At 43.6% G+C, this 17,689-nt stretch overlaps 1 protein-coding gene across 2 annotated transcripts in view; it reads right to left on the reverse strand.

Moving 5' to 3' along the window:
• GPR132 (G protein-coupled receptor 132) overlaps positions 1 to 17,689 on the reverse strand; it is a 276,870-nt gene that overhangs the window by 206,616 nt on the left and 52,565 nt on the right. The window lies entirely within an intron of this gene.

A 17,689-nucleotide genomic window follows, 5' to 3' on the forward strand; every position in this document is an offset into this window, starting at 1 on the left:
TTCTTTGGCTATCGATAAAATGAGAATGTTAATTGAGCTATAATAATCTGTACTATTAGAGCACTACAAGGCCTCAAGAATGTATGGCAAAATAATTAAAACTGTGTTATGTCTTGTAAATAGACAACATTATAATAGGTTAAGAAACTAAACCACAATTAAAAAAAAAATACTTGATATGCCCTAGATCTAAAAGTATAACATCTTAACAGCAAGATTATCATAAAAGATTAACATAAAAACAAAAGTCAATATCAGGCACAGAATCAGCTTAGTTTGTTAACTCCATTTCTAACAAAGTTCATAAATTGAATAAAGCAAACCATAAATTGCACAATGTTTTCACCAGAATCAGTTAAACGAAGAATCAGCCCTTGATTTTATTGCCCTTTTGCTTAAAAGTGGTTTCAGCCAATAATTTCCTTCTCTGGCTAGAGTGGACAACTGCAGACCACATTCATTAGAGTCTAAGAGAAGGTCTTGCAAAGTCTGCAGATTAAAGTGGTGGACTTCGTTTTGAAACAATGTCTTCAAAATGTTACTCTCTCTATTAATACCAACAATATCATAATAAATTACCGGACTTTAAATTTGCCATCAAATTAGTTATGTACAGTGAGGGGGCAAAGATCACAAATTAATCCAGGAGATATTTTGATTTCTTCAGGAAATTAAAAGTTACCACATCCAAAAAGAGCACCTTCTTATCCATCTTATCAGTTTCTGCTACTTCGTTAAATGTCAGTCTGGGTAATCACAATAAAAGAGATACTTTGGGTAACTTTTAAACTTCTCCTTCAATTGCACATTTTGTGAGTTGTTGTTTAGTGTTTTTCTTTGCCCTCTCACAAAGTATTTATTTAGTTCTTGGGCCAGATAATTTTCACTTACTGCATATCAACATATTTCAAGAACAAAAAAGTTTCTCTGCAACTAACCCTGTCTGTGCAGCTAATGGAAAAATACATAGTTGTATAAGGGAAGTGGTAGCTACTTAGCACATGCCTAGCTATGAGGTAATTGTGAGCAGTGCATATTTGAGTGGCTAGGGAACACTTCAAGATTGTGTCCTCCAATGAAATATGATGCAGGCGAACAGATGAACAGGGGAGTTATTTTCATAAATTGCCCCCGGAGCAGTAGGGACATAGACTTTCTTTATTTGTGGTGGATGTGAGCACCTTGAGGAACTGTATTTTCAGCACATTTTTAAAGTGGAGCAAAGTAGCAACTTTCATCTGTGGTGGGATATAGTTCCATAAATAGGGCACTAACTTCAGAAGTTTGGTCATGGCATAGTTTTGAGTGCTAAGTTGGCCTCATGAGAATTCTGAGTTTATGCCAAGTCCCAAAGGCAAACGCGTCTGTGCCCTAACTCCACCATCCATGTATGCGATGCTTCTCCAGCATCTAGTTCTATCTCAGATGTCTAGTATAGAAAGACGTATATTCATGAAGTTTTACTAGCTCTCTTCAACTCAATTGTGACTCTCTAAGAAAGTCAAAAAGATAAAAGGTGATGGGAGGAATTCTTGCAGTAAGTCTAGCCACTGGCAATCACTTAGGGCAGCCTTCCAACCCATCATTCTTTTGCCCACCGTGCCATTTCAGTTTGGAACTAGCCATATGCAAATCATCCTTGGCACTGCTCCTACAGAAACAGTCCCAGGCGAACTCACAGGTCAGGCTCCAGGAACATACCATCAGGTCTCAGAGGGTGGAGAATTTGTATCATTTCTTCCATTTGCAAAATGTTTTTTTCATCCCAGTGAAGCAAAAAAGAGTTATCCAGATTCGAGCTATATTCTGTAACATTTGGTCTGCAGCGTAGCACTGCTATCTAATTTCATATTTATTGACTCAATATGTTCATGAAATACTTTTCCTGACAGAATCATGACTATTCAAGAACGGTGACCCTCTTTAAATCATTCAGTGCCTTCCAACCACAAAAATCTATATGTACAATATAGAGTTTTTGGGCTGGGGGAGAGGTTGGCTGTTATTGCTCATCAATCCCTAGTGAATAAAGTAGGAGAGGTTCACTTGCCCCAAGTAATGGAAACGCTGTTCCTCACACTTTAAACAAACCTCAGAATTTAATTTACTGATGTATTGTCGTTCTAGCTCCTCTTTGCTGAATCTCGGAGACTGTGATGCACACCATGGTGAAAGAGAACCTTATCCTACTTTTTAATTTTAATTGGTGGCTTGCTAGACTTAAGGGAGCAGCACCTAACTTTATAAATGATCTAGTGGTTTTAATCTGTCACTCCTGATTACTGACTATACACACCGCTCAGGACACTTGCAGATACCAATTTTATTTACCAGCAAAATGGCTATGGTGCAAAAGCCAGTTGCATCTGCATGGACTGATCACTGTTAGACCTGACAGCCTTAGGGTGGTCTTCCCCAAAACATTTTGCCTGTTTGCCTCACCCTTTTACTGATTTCTTTTCTTGGCCTTAGGACTCTGAACACTTTGCCACTGCCGACCAGTGCTAAAGTGTATGTGCTTCTCCCCTAAAACATGATTTGATTGACTTATCTACAATTGGCATATTTGATCAATCTATAAGTCCTTAGTAGAGGGCAATACCTGTGGCCGGAGACTGTAAATTAAACCCTACTAGTAGGCCAGCAGCACTAATGGTGCCACCCACACATGTAGCACTTTAAACATGTCTCAGGCCTGCCACTGCAAAGCGTGTGTGTGCAATCTTACTTCCATGACAACATGGCATTTAAAACGTCTTGCCAAGTATTAAACTCCCCTTTTATTACATATAAGTCACCCCTAAAGTATGCCCTAGGTAGCCTATAGGCCAGGGTGATGTGTAATTAAAAGGTAGGACTTGTACTTTTAAGTTTTGCATGCCCTGGTAGTGAAAAACATCAAATTCATGTTTCACTACTGTGAGGCGTATCCCTTTCGTAGGTTAACATTAGGAATTCCTTACTACACTTATAAGCTGTAATTCTTGATTGAGAAGATGTAGCTCTGTCATCTTTCATATCATTGATAAATCCTCTTTGCTGGCAAACTCAAATTTATTATTACTATTTTGGAAATGCCACTCTTAGAAATATGGCATGTCTCTGCTATTAGCTCTATGTGGCTGCAGTCTGTCTCCAAAACAGGTTGACTTTGTCCACTCCCACTAGACAGCCACACACAAAGGACGATTAGGTGTGACTGAGTGGCCATAAACATCCTGATGGGTCATTCTGGGCAGGATGGGAAGGAGGAGCTGACACTTACACCTGAATAGGCAATGTCCCATCTCCACACAAAGGGCTGCATACCCCCTTGTAGTGAGTCTGGAGCCAAGGCTGGAAGGGAGGGCCTATGTGCACTTCAAATCTTCTCTTTGAAGTCACCTTCACTGCAATGGTATGGCTGTGCATAAGTACTGGGTATCTGAACCCACCAAATCGAACACTACTTGACCTGCGAAGAAACTCTGCCAGGAGGAAGGACTGCAAGGACTGCCACTCTGCTGGACTGCTGCTGTGAAATAACTGTTTTTCTGCCATGCTGCCCTGTTGTCTGGTCCTGCTGAAGAAAAACTGGGCACTTCATTAAACCCAGAGTGATCTCCAAGGGAATGCTGGCTAGGCTCCTGTTTTAAGACTCAGATATATCAAAGTCTTACCCACTGTTCCTGTGCCTCTGCCACTGGAAGTGGCTCCAGCTGCTTGCTCTAGTGGAATCGATGCATCCTCTGCTGTCTGAGACAGAATCGCTGCATCGCCCTTATTGCAGGAACAGAACTGGTGCATCACACCTGGAAACAATGCATCGCCTTCATAACCAGCGCATCGCCACTGTTGCATGGAGAAAATCGATGCATCACCTTGACTGCAGGATCGACACATCGCTCGACTGCACCCCAGATCTCACTGTTGTGACCAGGATCAGGGTACTTTTGTTCAGTGTGCCTTGCATGGATCCTGCATTCAGCCTGCACTCCATTGTGGTTGGCCTGAACTCTTGACTTTGCCCCAGTCCAGCGTGACCAGATAACCTGATAGGCGCTTCTTGTTTCTAACCTCTATTTTTCACTTGAAACTTTAAAAATTCATATCTTGACTTCTACTTATTGGATTTTTGTCGTTTTGGTCTCGTTTTCTTTATAAAATCATATTCTATTTCTCTAAACTTGTGTGGAGTCTTTTTATGTTGTTTTCACTGTGTTACTGTTTGCTGTTTAGCAGAAATACTTTTCCTATTGCCTCTTAAGTTAAGCCTGCCTGCTCTGTGCCAAACTACCAGAGGGTGAGCACAGGTAAATTTATGGTGTGTATCTGACACACCCTGACTAGGATTGTGATTCCTGCTTGGACAGGGTGCATACCTCTGCCAACCAGAAACCCAATTTCTAACAATCATCATGGAATTCTTTTTTTGCATCAAATTTCCAGACAATTTACAGCAGTTGTAACTTGAAAAACCTTATTCTTGAACTGATGAACCCCGCCCTGGTACAAAATGTCAGTATATCAACTAGGATGTGCGTCTTCATTTCTGCACTAGTAGTTCTCTATCAATAATTGTGGATGAGGCTCACCTTTCTACAAGCAGAGCACTCTTCCCAGCTGCAAAATCACAAGGAGGAGGCTGATTCTGGGGAGGAATCGCGACACAAGAGCCCCGGCCGGTGGCACTCCGAAGGTATCAGAGTGCTTTACATGAGCACCAGTTGCATTACAGACGGACACTCTGTACTACAGTGCTGTTCAGCATTGTATGTTCTGTGTAAGGATTGTAGAGTTAGAGACGAGTCACTCATCGCATGCATATGTGTGATAAAATAGCGTCCTCACAGTCAGTGGCTTCGATGTGCGCAGGATGGATGCAATGTGTATTTGACGTTCCTTTATTTCCAGAGGTAAAACGCTCATGTGTAAAATCATCCTGTTTTTATGACCGTGTTGCATTGTCCCTGTCTCGCTGCCCTCGCACAGCCTTCTGCAGCAACTTTGGGCCAGACATAGACATTCATACTGGCAGGAAGGGCGCACAGTACAACTGTGCTTTCTAAAATTTGCTTGGAAATGCACCATTTGCCCACTCTTTTTTCAAACATTTCTCAGGGGGGAACTCCACGAATCCCCCTTATGTTGTTAAGCCTCGCTCACTACACTTGCTCGCCGCGGTACACTCCAACTAAAATTTTACGCCCCACCACTTTCAAATGTCACCAGCCGCCCCTGTTTGAGGGGGGATGCCCTGGAACCTACATGGGAGCAGGTAGCTGTACTGGGGAACCTACCTGAGTTGACCCATTGGCAGCACAAAGGAAGCCCCTCCAGGGAATAGTTTTGTGAGGAGCAGAAAAAGTGTCCTTCTCTTGTGGATTTGCTGCAAACCAGGCAGCAGGTGATCAGTCTGGATCACATTGGATCTACTGGGAGAATGGTCTCCTGAATAGTGAGCCTAAGGTTGCAGAGCATGGATAAGCCCGTGTGCTGGGGGGACCCTAGCGCTTCAGAGCAGGCACTCATTGCAAGACCTGTCAGACTTGCCAGGCAAGTGGAAAGAGTGGGAGCAAGCACAAGGCTCCTCTCCAGCCATTCCCTGTGGTCAGCACCCCCTTTGAAAGGGTTGACATTGACATTGTGAGGCCTCTGGATCCCAAGACAGACATGGGCAACAGGTTCATCCTGGTCTTGGTGGACCATGCCACCCGGAAGCCCTCTCCTGACTGTGACAGCCCCCGTGGTGGGTCGTGCGTTGATGGGGATTTTCACCCATGTGGGGTTCCCCAGAGAGGTGGTGTCAGACCGTGGTTCAAACTTCATTTCCATGTATATGAAATCCCTGTGGCAGGAGTTGTGGGTTAACTTATAATTTCACCACTCCTTACCACCCCCAAGGTAATGGGCTGGTTGAGAGATTCAACTGGACCCTCAAAGGCATGATTATGGGTCTTGAGGAACCTATGAGGCGTACAGGGGACATCCTCTTACCATGTCTTCTCTTTGCTTATAGGGAGATGCCACAGAAGTCCCTAGGGTTCAGCCCCTTTGAACTGCTGTATGGTCACCCTGAGAGGGGACCTCTGAGCTTGGTAAAGGAAGGCTGGGAGAAAGCTCCCAGGAAACCGCCCCAGGATGTATATAGTTACATGCTGGCCTTCAGAAACCTAACCTGGCGTTTCAGGCAACTCGCTCAGGCAAATCTGGAAGCCAGCCAGGAGGAGATGAAGCAGTGGTACGATCAGAATACCACTCTGATTGAACTTCAGCCTGGTCAGAAAGTTTGGGTCATGGCCCCCGTGGAGCCCTGTGCGCTCCAGGATGAGTGGACTAGAACATTTGAGGTGGTGGAGCACAAGAGCGATGTCACCTATTTGTTGGACTTTCAGTCTCCCAGGAACCCTTTGCGGGTCCAACATGTCAACCGCCTCAAGCCCCACTTAGAGAGGTCCAAATTGGGCATGGTCCTAGCCACAGATGATAGAATGGAGGAGGAGACTGAGCCTCTTCCTGACCTCCTGTCTGCAACAGAGCAGGATGGGTCAGTGGATGTTGTAAACCTCTCTTCCATCCTGACCCCTGAGCAGCAGAATGACTGTCGCCAGTTGTTGGGAATTTTTTCCGATCTGTTCTCCCTTATTCCCAGTGTTGACAGAGCTGACTTTCAGGAAGCAGCCCAAGAAAGTGAACTGGACTGACAACTGTCAGAAAGCTTTTGATGCCCTGCAGACTGCCATGTGCACGGCGCCCGGGCTTCTGGCGCCCAACTTCTCTGAAGAGTTCCTTGTACAGACAGGCGCATTAGAGCATGGTGTGGGTGCTGTTCTTTCACAGATAAATGAGGAGGGCCTAGGCCAACCTGTAGCCTTCCTCAGTAGAAGGTTACTTCCACGGGAACAGAGTTAGAGTGCAATTGAGCGTGAGGCATTTGCTGTGGTCTGGGCACTGAAGAACCTGAGACCATACTTGTTTGGGACTCACTTCCGGGTTCAGACAGACCACAGGCCCCTCAGTTGTTTGATGCAGATGAGGGGTGAGAACCCAAAGCTGTTGAGGTGGTCCATTTCCCTACAGGGGATGGACTTCACGGTGGAACACCACCCTGGTACAGAACACCCCAATGCTGATGGTCTATCCAGATTTTTCCGCCTTAGTGAAGAGAACTCCCAAGAGGTGGGTAGTTCTACCCACATTTCAGCACGTGTTAGACCTGGCACCATTGGCGTGGGTCTCCCTTCTATTTTCTTTTCCTGTTGCCTCCTGTATTTTTGCTATGTGTTCTAGATGCTTTGGAAACTTTGCCCCTGTTATTCAGTGCTAAAGTGCAAGTGCTCACTATTGTAAAGTGTTGTATTGGATTAGTGACTCCATGATTGGCTTATATGATTTACTTGTCAGACCATAGTACAGTGCACCCTGTGTGCTCAGGGCCTGTAAATCAAATGCTGCTGGTGGGCTTGCAGCACGGTTGTGCCACCCACAGAAGCAGCTTGTAAAGTGTGGCTCAGGCCTGCCATTGCAGAGCCTGTGTGCAGCCTGGGGCTGCTATGTCGACTTGGCAATTGCATCCACTTGCCAGTCCCTACACCTTCCAGTTTCTACATGTTAGTCACCCCTAAGGTAGGGCCACGGTACCCTCATGGGCAGGGTGCATTGTAGGTAAAAGGTTGGACATGCCCTGATGTGTGTGGCATGTCTTGATAGTGAATTATAGCCAATTTTGTTTTTCACTATTGCAAGGCTACCTGTTCCCAAAGGCCAGAATGGGCAGTTCGATTATAACATCTTATAATCCTAACTGACTCAGGGAACTGGGTAGTAATTTGAGTTTAGTATGCCTGAACTCATAATGTTAAAATACATCTTTTAGTGAAGGTTGTTTTTACATTGTGTTTGAAAATACCACTTTTAGAAAGTAGATATTTTCTTGCCTAACCATCCAGCCTGCCTCTGCTAGATTTGTGTATTTCATGTCTGGTTTGTGAGTGACAGGGGCTGGGGTGGCTCCAGGAGCCTAAGTGAGTCAGCACTAGGCTGAATAGACCTATCTGCATTTGGAGTGGTGGGGGGAGTAGCACCTGGGCCTGAATAGGGTTGTGCCTGTCTTCCACAATGCTGGCTCCACCTCCTGTGGTGCGTCTGATGAACCTGGCCCACACTGACAAAGGAAGAAGTTGTGCACTTGCTGGGAATTCAGCCTGCAGAAAGGTGCCTACTGTTGTTTGGGCCCTCTGAGAAGACTGAGTGTTGCTGGGACCTGGAAGCACGACACAGCGAGGAGAAGCGTGTCACCGCCGCAGCAGTTGCCGTGGCATCGCTGAAGAAGTGTGCCGCCGCCGCAGCTTTTCGCCGTTGCATCATTGACGAAGTGCGTCGCATCTCCAGAGAAGCATGTCACCACTGCATCACCGGAGAAGCATGTCACAGGGCCTGTCATGGCTCAGAAGTTACTGAGTTCGCCGTCGGGCGTGCACACATTGCATCCAACATTGTCGTATCGCATCAAGACGCCATTTTGATGCATCGCACCGGATCGTCACATCGCATCGAGGCGCCGTCTTGTCGCATCGTCACTGGCCGCAGTAAGAAACAACGCATCAACTCCCCACACAGTAAGGAAGCACTCTTCAACCATCCTGCGCGGCAGTAAGGAACCGACGCATCCACTCCCCTGAGTGTAAGGAAGAGCGCATTAACTTCCTGTGACATTTTTGTTTGTTTTGCGTGATGCATCTCAGGTACTTTGAGAGTAAAGTGTTGCATTTACCATCTAAATTGAACTAAGATATTTTCTACCATTTTAAAGTCTATTTTTGATTACAGGATTGTGGATTTTTATCGTTTGGTCTTGTGTTAAGTCTAGTAAAGATTCCGTATTTTTCTAAACTGGTGTGGTGTCAATTTGTAGTGTTTCACTGTATCACTGTATGTGTTCACAAATGCTTTACACACTGCCTCTGAGATAAGCCTGTCTGCTCATGCCAAGCTACCACAGGGTGAGCAGGGGTAATTTTAGAAGTGTAGCCCCTCACCCTGACGACTAGAAGCAAGGGTCCCTATTTGGTCAAAGGTACATACCTCTGCCAACTAGAGACCCCCATTTCTAACAGGGCCTTACTGACCACATACACCTGTGATTTTGTCTGTGCTGTCCTATTAATTATCAATGCATAATAAAAGTAGTAACTTTTTAGTTTAGGTGGGATTTTTTTTATTTAAAATATAGTTAAATCAATTAAAGATTCAAAATTAAGTTCTAATGTGTGGTAGCAAGGCATTCCAAGCTTTAGGAGCAATGTAGGAGAAGGCTTGATTTGCAGATCTCGTTTTCCGTTTTCCGTATGTGTGGGAGTCTGGACAAACAGAGGTGTTTGGAAGGTTTGTGAAAGCAAATGCGTCTGATGAGATATTCTGGTCCAGTGCTATAAAGTTTCTTTAAAGTATGGGTATAGAGTTTGAATTGTGCTTGTTTGTGAATGGGGAGCCAGTGGAGCTGCTTCAGGAGTGGTGTCATGTGAGAGCGGCATAGGAGGTTAAAAGTCGGTGTGAGTTGTTTTTTGATCCGGGCATACAGGGAGTTCCCATAGTTCAGCTTTCTTGAGACCAGGGTGTGTTTGACGGTTTTCCAAATGCTGATTGGGAGCCCTTTGAAAATATTCCTCTGCTTCTACAGAGCATGGAAGCACGAGGATGTGATAGCATTGACTTGGGTGGTCATGTTGAGTTTTCTGTCGATGATGAACCTGAGGTTCTTGATGTGGGTTGTGGGTTTTAGTCCTATCGCTGTTGGCTACCAGGTGTGTCACAAGGTGATGTGCTCTTCCCAAAAAGTCACAAATTTGGTCTTGCCTGTGTTCAGCTTTAGATAGTTGGTCTTCATCCAAAGGGTAATTTCAGTCATGCAGGCATTGAACTTGATCCAGGTACTGAGCATCTTGTCCGTAAGGGAGCAAAATAGTTGTGTTTCATCAGTGTGGGAGAGGATATTGATATAGTGAAAGTGGATAATGCTGGTTAGAGGGATCATGTATGCAATGAAGAGGGTCGGGCTCAGGGAGGATCCTTGCAGAACTCCACAGATTAGGTTGCCGGCATCTGAGTTGTACGATGCCAGGCTCACTGACTGCGTGCTTCAAGTCAGGAAGGAGCAGATCCATCGGAGTGTGTGTTTTTGGATACAAATGTTGTGTAGATGTTGAATGAGGATGGGGTGGGAGACTGTATCAAATGCTGAGGAGAGGTCCAGGAGGATGATGGCCACCGTGTATCCTTTGTCCAGAGTCATGTGGATATCAGTGGCAGAGATGAAGGTAGTTTCTGTGCTGTCTTTGGGTCTGAAATCAGACTGAGTGGTGTCAAGCAGTTGGTGGTTGTTGATGTGTTCTGGAGGTTTCTGGTGATGATTTTATCTAAGACCTTGGCCTGCTATGGTTGAAAGGGAGGTTGGTCTATATTAATTACATTATTTCCAACATGCATTTTAAATGAAGAACAAAAGAGAAACATCTAAAGTTCTATTTCTTTATTTTCAAAGTAATATTTTAGATATTTTAATTAATTAAATATAATAAATAACAAATACAATCCCACCTAATTAAAATAATGTATGCAATAGTAATTATTAAAAGTGATGTATAGAAGTAATTCAAAGTAATGTACAGATATTTTATTAACATTTAATGTTACTATAATTTCTAAATTAAAAAGGTTTATTTACATAATAAATGTTTATGTGTGTAAATATATATATATATATGTGTGTGTGTGTGTGTGTTTGTGTGTTATATTCATTTGTATTTTTAAGTGTTTAGGTCTTTATATTTCTAAGTATTTTAAATAATTTCATATAAGATTATTCCCTAGGCAGTTTTATTTTAGGTCCCTACCTCCATTATTTGCTATGGGAGGTTGCTGCAGTGTCGGTGGTTGGCCTTCTGTGGACTTACTACTGTTTCTTTGTGGCATAAGTAACTTACACTCATTAATTTGGTTTCAACCCTGTTTCAGAGGTGCGCAGATATGCAAGTCTATATTTTCGAGTAACTTTGTTCTCGGATATTGTGACTAGCGAAAAGTAGTAAAGTTACTCAAAAGTGTAAGAGTGAACTATGTGTAGAGATTACTCACAAGTGTAAGTTTCCTTTGTGAATAGCACCGATAGTCTTAATCAAACTTACATGTGTGTGACAAAATTATGCTTTCGTAGTGCTTGTCTTCGACATTTCTATGACTTGGGTGCCAATGTGTTGCAATACTGAGTGACTATTTACTATGAGGTAAGCAAAGAAATTATGGTTTTGTATAACAAGAATATACTTAAAGCTAGCTTAATTTGCATTTCAAGCACAATCTCATCTCTCTTATTTTTAACCTCAAAGATCTATCTCCTCATAATCCACCTCAGGTCCTCTCTGTCACTTACCTTTTTTGACTGCCCTGTACTTTGCAACCATTCGTGTACACACTTTTTTCCTCAAACCTCTACAACATTCTCTTCTCCCTTGATGTCTCTGTGGCATTCTTTCACCTCCACTAGCTCAGGCATTATAGTTGTTTTTCTTAATAATAATCAATTGCTCATGTCCTCGCAACGCACTTAGTAATTGTCTCTTTTCAACACTTTAAGGCATTGTATTTATTCCAGCGTTGTCAACTTGTTCCCCTTCCTAGGTAATCACCCACTTTCTTATTCTTCAATTGTTGTAACTGCACATTGTAGCTATCTACTAACTGTCTCAAAAGGCACCTCCCCAGCCTGACCATGCATTTTATCAAAGTAACAGAACATGATTCTAAAACTTTAATCAAACAAAGAGAGGGGGATACCCAGAGTTTTAATAAAGTGCATGTGTGTATATATATATATATATATATATATATATATATATATATATATATATATATATATATATATATATATATATATATATATATATATATATATATATATATATATAAAAATAGGGTCCTCACCCACAGGTACCACCAGTGGCATGCTTCGTCATTAGAAACTCACTCGCACACATGGAGTGTGTGAGTGTACTCAACGCGTTTGTAAGCGGAGTGCTAAGGTAACTGTGAGTGAAGGCAGGGAATATAGGGGTGTTAAAATAGCTTCCTAAACATAATTCAAAATAATCTTTAATGGTGTATGCCTAGGTGCTAGATTAAAAATAAGATTGATGACGCTCTTGGGATTGTAATGATCCCAGGTGTCTATTTACGTCGACATGTTTCAGCCAGAAAGACTGCCGGTAAGGTCAATTGGTTTTCTTCAGGACCTTCGTTCACCCTGCTAGATTATGGTGAAAAGCCTATTAGCTTGTGCAATTTAAATTATATTGAAAAAGGCATGCACATTTGAATACAGACCATACACGAAGGACCTTTTCCTCGTATTGTCAAAGATGTCTAAGTATGTTTAGAGACATCATAGGGAGTTTCAGAGATGCACCGTCCCTGTAGTCACACATTCGTCAAGGGTCCGCTTGTCACTCGAGGAGTGTCCCTTTAGCTAAATATACTTAGACATCTTTGACCATACAAGGAAAAAGTCCTTAATGTATAGTATTTGGGAAGATGAAGGTATACCTATCAGAAAGACTTTTCACTCCTTCTTTAGTCTTTGCATGACTCTAAAACACCAGCTCCATTAACATCCACTCCAAGAAGTCTTTTTCGGGAGCGGCAGCCAGGGAGAAACGACTTATCCAAAGGTGGGAGAAGTGGTGTATGGTACTAACAGGGTCGGACTGGGAACCCAAAGCAACCCTGGCAACATTATCTGACCAGCCCTCGAGTGGGAGGGTTGGTGGGGGCTGTTCAAGTGTGAAGCACCGCTGCTTTTGTTACTGGGGGCCGATATTACAGCACTGCTGCAAAACTGGCCCCCAGTAACAAAACCGGCCCCCACCGTGGCAAAACCGGCCTCCACCCTTCCATCCTCCTGGAGAAACGTCCAATGCGTGTTACAGCCAGTCCCGCCCTGGGTTCGAAGAGGCTTAAAAGGGAAAAGGACAGCAAAGCAGCTTTCGCAATGGGAATCAAACTAGGAAACAGCACAGACACCGGTTGACTAGCTAAATACTTGACAGCAGTATTTTCAAGTCGCACTGCATTAGTGTTGCTGTGAAAAAAGTAGTACATTTAGTAACATTCTAGATGTGCCATAACTAGGCTTGTTTTGTAAAGGGCTTTATAAAGAAATCAGGACTTCACAAATTCTGCCAAAAACCTTTTGGACACAAACACAATTCTAAATCCCTGCACAAATGAGTCAGTAACTTGCTTTTAAAGAGAGGGAATTCATCAAATTACTCAGCCTTGTTTGAAACAGTAGGAGAGGAAACCCCCCTTACATCTTTGGACTGACGTACTTGATGAAATCATTTTCCTTCCTTTTCACATGCTGGAACGAGCTAGCAGTCTTTTTTGCAAATAGCACTATTTTCAACATATGTGATCCTAAAACCACCACTTTCTAAAATACCGTTTTATTTGCTAAACTGCAGCCAAACACCGGATAAAAACGTGGCAATTCAAAAGATATACCCATCCAGTATATACAACCACCCCACAGACAATAATAAAATTCAATACATAGCACGATAGAAGTTTAAGTGATCTCCAGTCACCTTCATAAATCGTTAGCCATGCTTTCCTTCAACAACATTCGGAGAGGGTTGCTTATTTACAAGCCCCTTGAGCCGCCGGTGCGTCACAAGGGACTTGTAAGTAAGCCCCTTGGTTTTCACTCTGAGCTCTTTTTGAACTTTTACACACCACTTCAATAAGATGGCTCTCGAAGATGTATTTCAGGAACACAGACGGTAAATAATGATCTGCCCAAAAATAAGAATTCAGGGATTGTTATGATGCATAAACCTAAAAGCAGAAAATGACACACACAATGACTTGGTAACAAAATAATTGGGACTAGTCCATATACTCAAAGTATAGCACATCTAACCTAAGTGAATTCCCCGTGGAGTTTTACCTAACCTACTCGGACCTTCTAGTCCCGGTACTGGAATTTGTCTTTAAGACGGCATTTGATACGGGTCACTTACCCGAGTCCACCATGCAGGCGTTAGTTGCGTCGATACCAAAACCTGGGAGGGATGTGTTGGACATGACCAATTATAGACCCCTCTCTTTGATCTCGACCGAATACAAGATTTTGAGTAAGGCCCTTGCAAACCGGATACAATCGCACCTCCCCACACTTATTCACCAGGACCAGTGCGGATTCCTTCCGAATCTCAGCACCTCCCTGAACACTCGCCGATTACACTTGATCATGTTGGCTACTACTAGTGAATTCCCTCATGCGGGATGTATAGTGCTGGGCCTCAAACAAGCATTTGACTCCCTGTCCTGGGAGTTCATGTTCGAGTCCTTAAAACGTTTTGGGTTTCTGGATAATTTCTTGAAATGGGTCCGCCTACTATACACATGTCCTACGGCTAGGGCTCGCACTAGTAGATACATCTCAGACCGCTATGAGGTACACAGAGGCACGAGACAGGGTTGCCCCTTGTCCCCGTTGTTATTTGTCCTTGCCCTTGAACCCTTGGCACTATCTCTTCATGATGCGGCTGATCGCATGGGCATCCCTATCAATGGAACGCACCATCTTACATCCATATACGCGGACGATATACTGTTATATTTCCGAGACCTCACGGCAAATCATGATCCGATACCTGAAATATTCGACACGTTTGAACAGTTATCAGGCCTGGCGATAAACCCTGTAAAATCAATACGTTTTTTTCTTCCAAGAGACACCGCACCTCACTCACATACAGTTTGGTACCCATCATATGCCGGTGGCCCCTGATACTTTTAAGTACCTGGGAATACAGGTGTATAGATCGCCTGCAGATCAGATTGATGGGAACATCCAAAGGGCAATAACCATACTTCGGAGCAGCATAGGGTTCTGGACCTCTTGGCCCCTATCAGTGATGGGACGCATTGCCATCTCAAAAATGTTTATGCTCCATCGCCTCCTATTTTATTTTGTGAATTTACCAGTGAATCTCCCTCAATCTATGTTTGGCACATTGAACACCATTTTGATCAATCCTTTTTGGGGGACGGGTCGGAGACGGATCAGCCTCCGGAAACTCCAGTTGGGAACGAAGGCAGGCGGACTAGGGGCCCCTGATTTTCGGGGGCATTATTATGCGAGCCAGCTCCAATGGCTATCCTATTGGACTGCAGGTAGGAACCTACACGAGATCGGCTTCACGGCGGACAGACTTAGCCGTGGTGAACTCCATTCCCTATTGTTGCCTAAGGCCAGGATTCCCCCAGACTGCCCTCCCCTGCTAAAAAGTGCTTTAACTTGTTGGAGAAAAGCCCTTTATTATACATCAGTGATCACACCCTATGTGGCAAACATCCCATTATTCGGCATCCCCATACCGCAGGGCAGACTCACACAAAACAGACTCCAAGAATGGACAGATAATGGGGTGGAAGATGTGGGTTCCTTTTTTGGAGATGATGTGCTATTACACCATGACACATTTGTGCAGATTACCGGCGCTCCACCACGTTTATATCTGTTGCACGCCACGGTAGCACACTATATTAGGACCACCTGGGCGCCAGAACGAATTAAACCCACACAACATGAACTAGTACACCTATTATATTACATGGGACCGGGAGGTCATTTGGTCCATTGGCTGTATACGGGGATTAAGGACACGTGCAGCGCTCCCGCTTACGACCCTAAGAACACGGTGGGCTGATGACACAAACACATAAATTAAAGATAGAGCGTGGCAGACCATGTTGGAACATCCCAAAAGAGTATCACAGAATGTCAGATTTAAATTTATCCAAACGATGGTACTCCATAGAGCATATCTTACCCCCAAGAGAATACACCTTATATTCCCGGACTCCTCTCATTGCTGCCCTCGCTGCGGGGAGGACGAAGCGGACTTTATCCATATGATATGGCTTTGCCCACGATTAAGTGGATACTGGAGCGAGGTATGCCGAACACTCAACACCCGGGCACAATTGCCGGCCCCTACTGAGGCCTTGTTCTGCTTATTGGGACTACGACACCACTCCGGGAAGCAGGAAGTCAAGTTAAAATTCATAGACCTGGCACTTGTCTTGGCCATTAGGGCCATAACGATGAAGTGGAAGTCCCCCAGACCCCTGCAGTGCCTGCGTGGCAGGTGGACTTGATGCAGTGGGGTCGGGGGGAAGGGGTGGCTCTCCGGAGAGAGGAGGAAAGGGGACTACTTAAACACCCTATAGCATTAGAGTGGGAAGCTATATTGATCGCTCTTGAAGCAATTGATCTCACCCCAACATTAACGGCTAGGTCCCAGTAAGACACATTCGCCCCCAGACACCTTGAGGTTTACGACCTTTTATGCTGACACTGACGATCATTATCTGGCCTATGTACCCTATAGTTTATGTGATGCCCGGGGTACCCACGGGCAGTGTACGTCCTGTTTGGGCTGACCAGGAGAGGGTGGGGGGTGGGATTGACTAGGTTGGGGTGGGTTGGGTTTCTAATAGGTTTGTTTATTGAAAAATAATACACGTTATCATACCGAAAATTGGATTGTACATAGAATGCTCCTGCAATGATCGGCTGGGGGTGTTTATGATGTACTGATTATATTGATAAGGGATACACCGAACTGTACATGCAACAATGATATGATTTTCTGTACCCGATAGACCTGAGATTGGGGAGAAAAATGAAAATGACTGTTTACGTCTTTAACTGCTTTGTGTCTTACCATGTCAAATTACATTTAACAATAAAGTGTGTTTAAAAAAAAATCTAACCTAAGTGAACATTAGCCCAAATAGTAAGTTGTTTGTCAAAACAAAGACTTACAATTGTGCAAACAATTGTGGGATCGTCACAAAACCTAATAACGTTAAGTGTGAATATCTCCGAATATTGTCAATGAGAGGAAATAAAGAACCCCTGTGTAAGCAATTTAATAATGTCTGTAGGGAGGAGTGTTCGCATTGCACGTTTGCATGTTTGCGGATCACTGCGCTGCGTCTTTGACTGGCGGGTCCACAATCCACATCACCTCCTCATTCTACAATCGTCCGGAATTCTGGTTCTTTAATTTATTTATGTATCTCTGTATTTCAGACGGATGATTGATGAAAGCCGACTCTTTTTTATTGTCACCTCAGTTTCCCCTAGCATGCTCACAACACACATGATTTTTTTCATATAATCTCACTGTACAGTACGACGTTATGACGTACATGATTCCTTTGATCTAAACTTAATGTACAGTTTGGCATTTTTTGATTTTCCGCATGGTTTTACTCATGTAACCATTATTGTTTAGATACTCTTCCCTGATGAAGGGCACGATGATGCCCGAAATGCATCGGAAGGCATGCTGAGATTGATTAATACTCATTGATTGATTGGGATATAAACATCGTTGATATGAAATGTATAATATCGCAACGGAAATAAATTAAGCTTTTGGATTCAAATACAAGCTTGATTTCAACTATCTTGCTTATAAGGATAACAAATCTTTAGATCCCACACCGATTTGTTTGTGGGTCATTGCAGTGCTCAGAAACACGCCCCCCAAGTTGGGTGACGCATCCAATTCTTTGAAATTCACACTCTTTTGATCAGTGAATGATACTTCTGAGGCACGCTATATGTTTGCACCTT

The sequence above is a fragment of the Lissotriton helveticus genome, chromosome 9 (genome assembly GCF_964261635.1).
Source record: "Lissotriton helveticus chromosome 9, aLisHel1.1, whole genome shotgun sequence".
In the NCBI taxonomy this organism is placed as follows: Eukaryota; Metazoa; Chordata; class Amphibia; order Caudata; family Salamandridae; genus Lissotriton; species Lissotriton helveticus.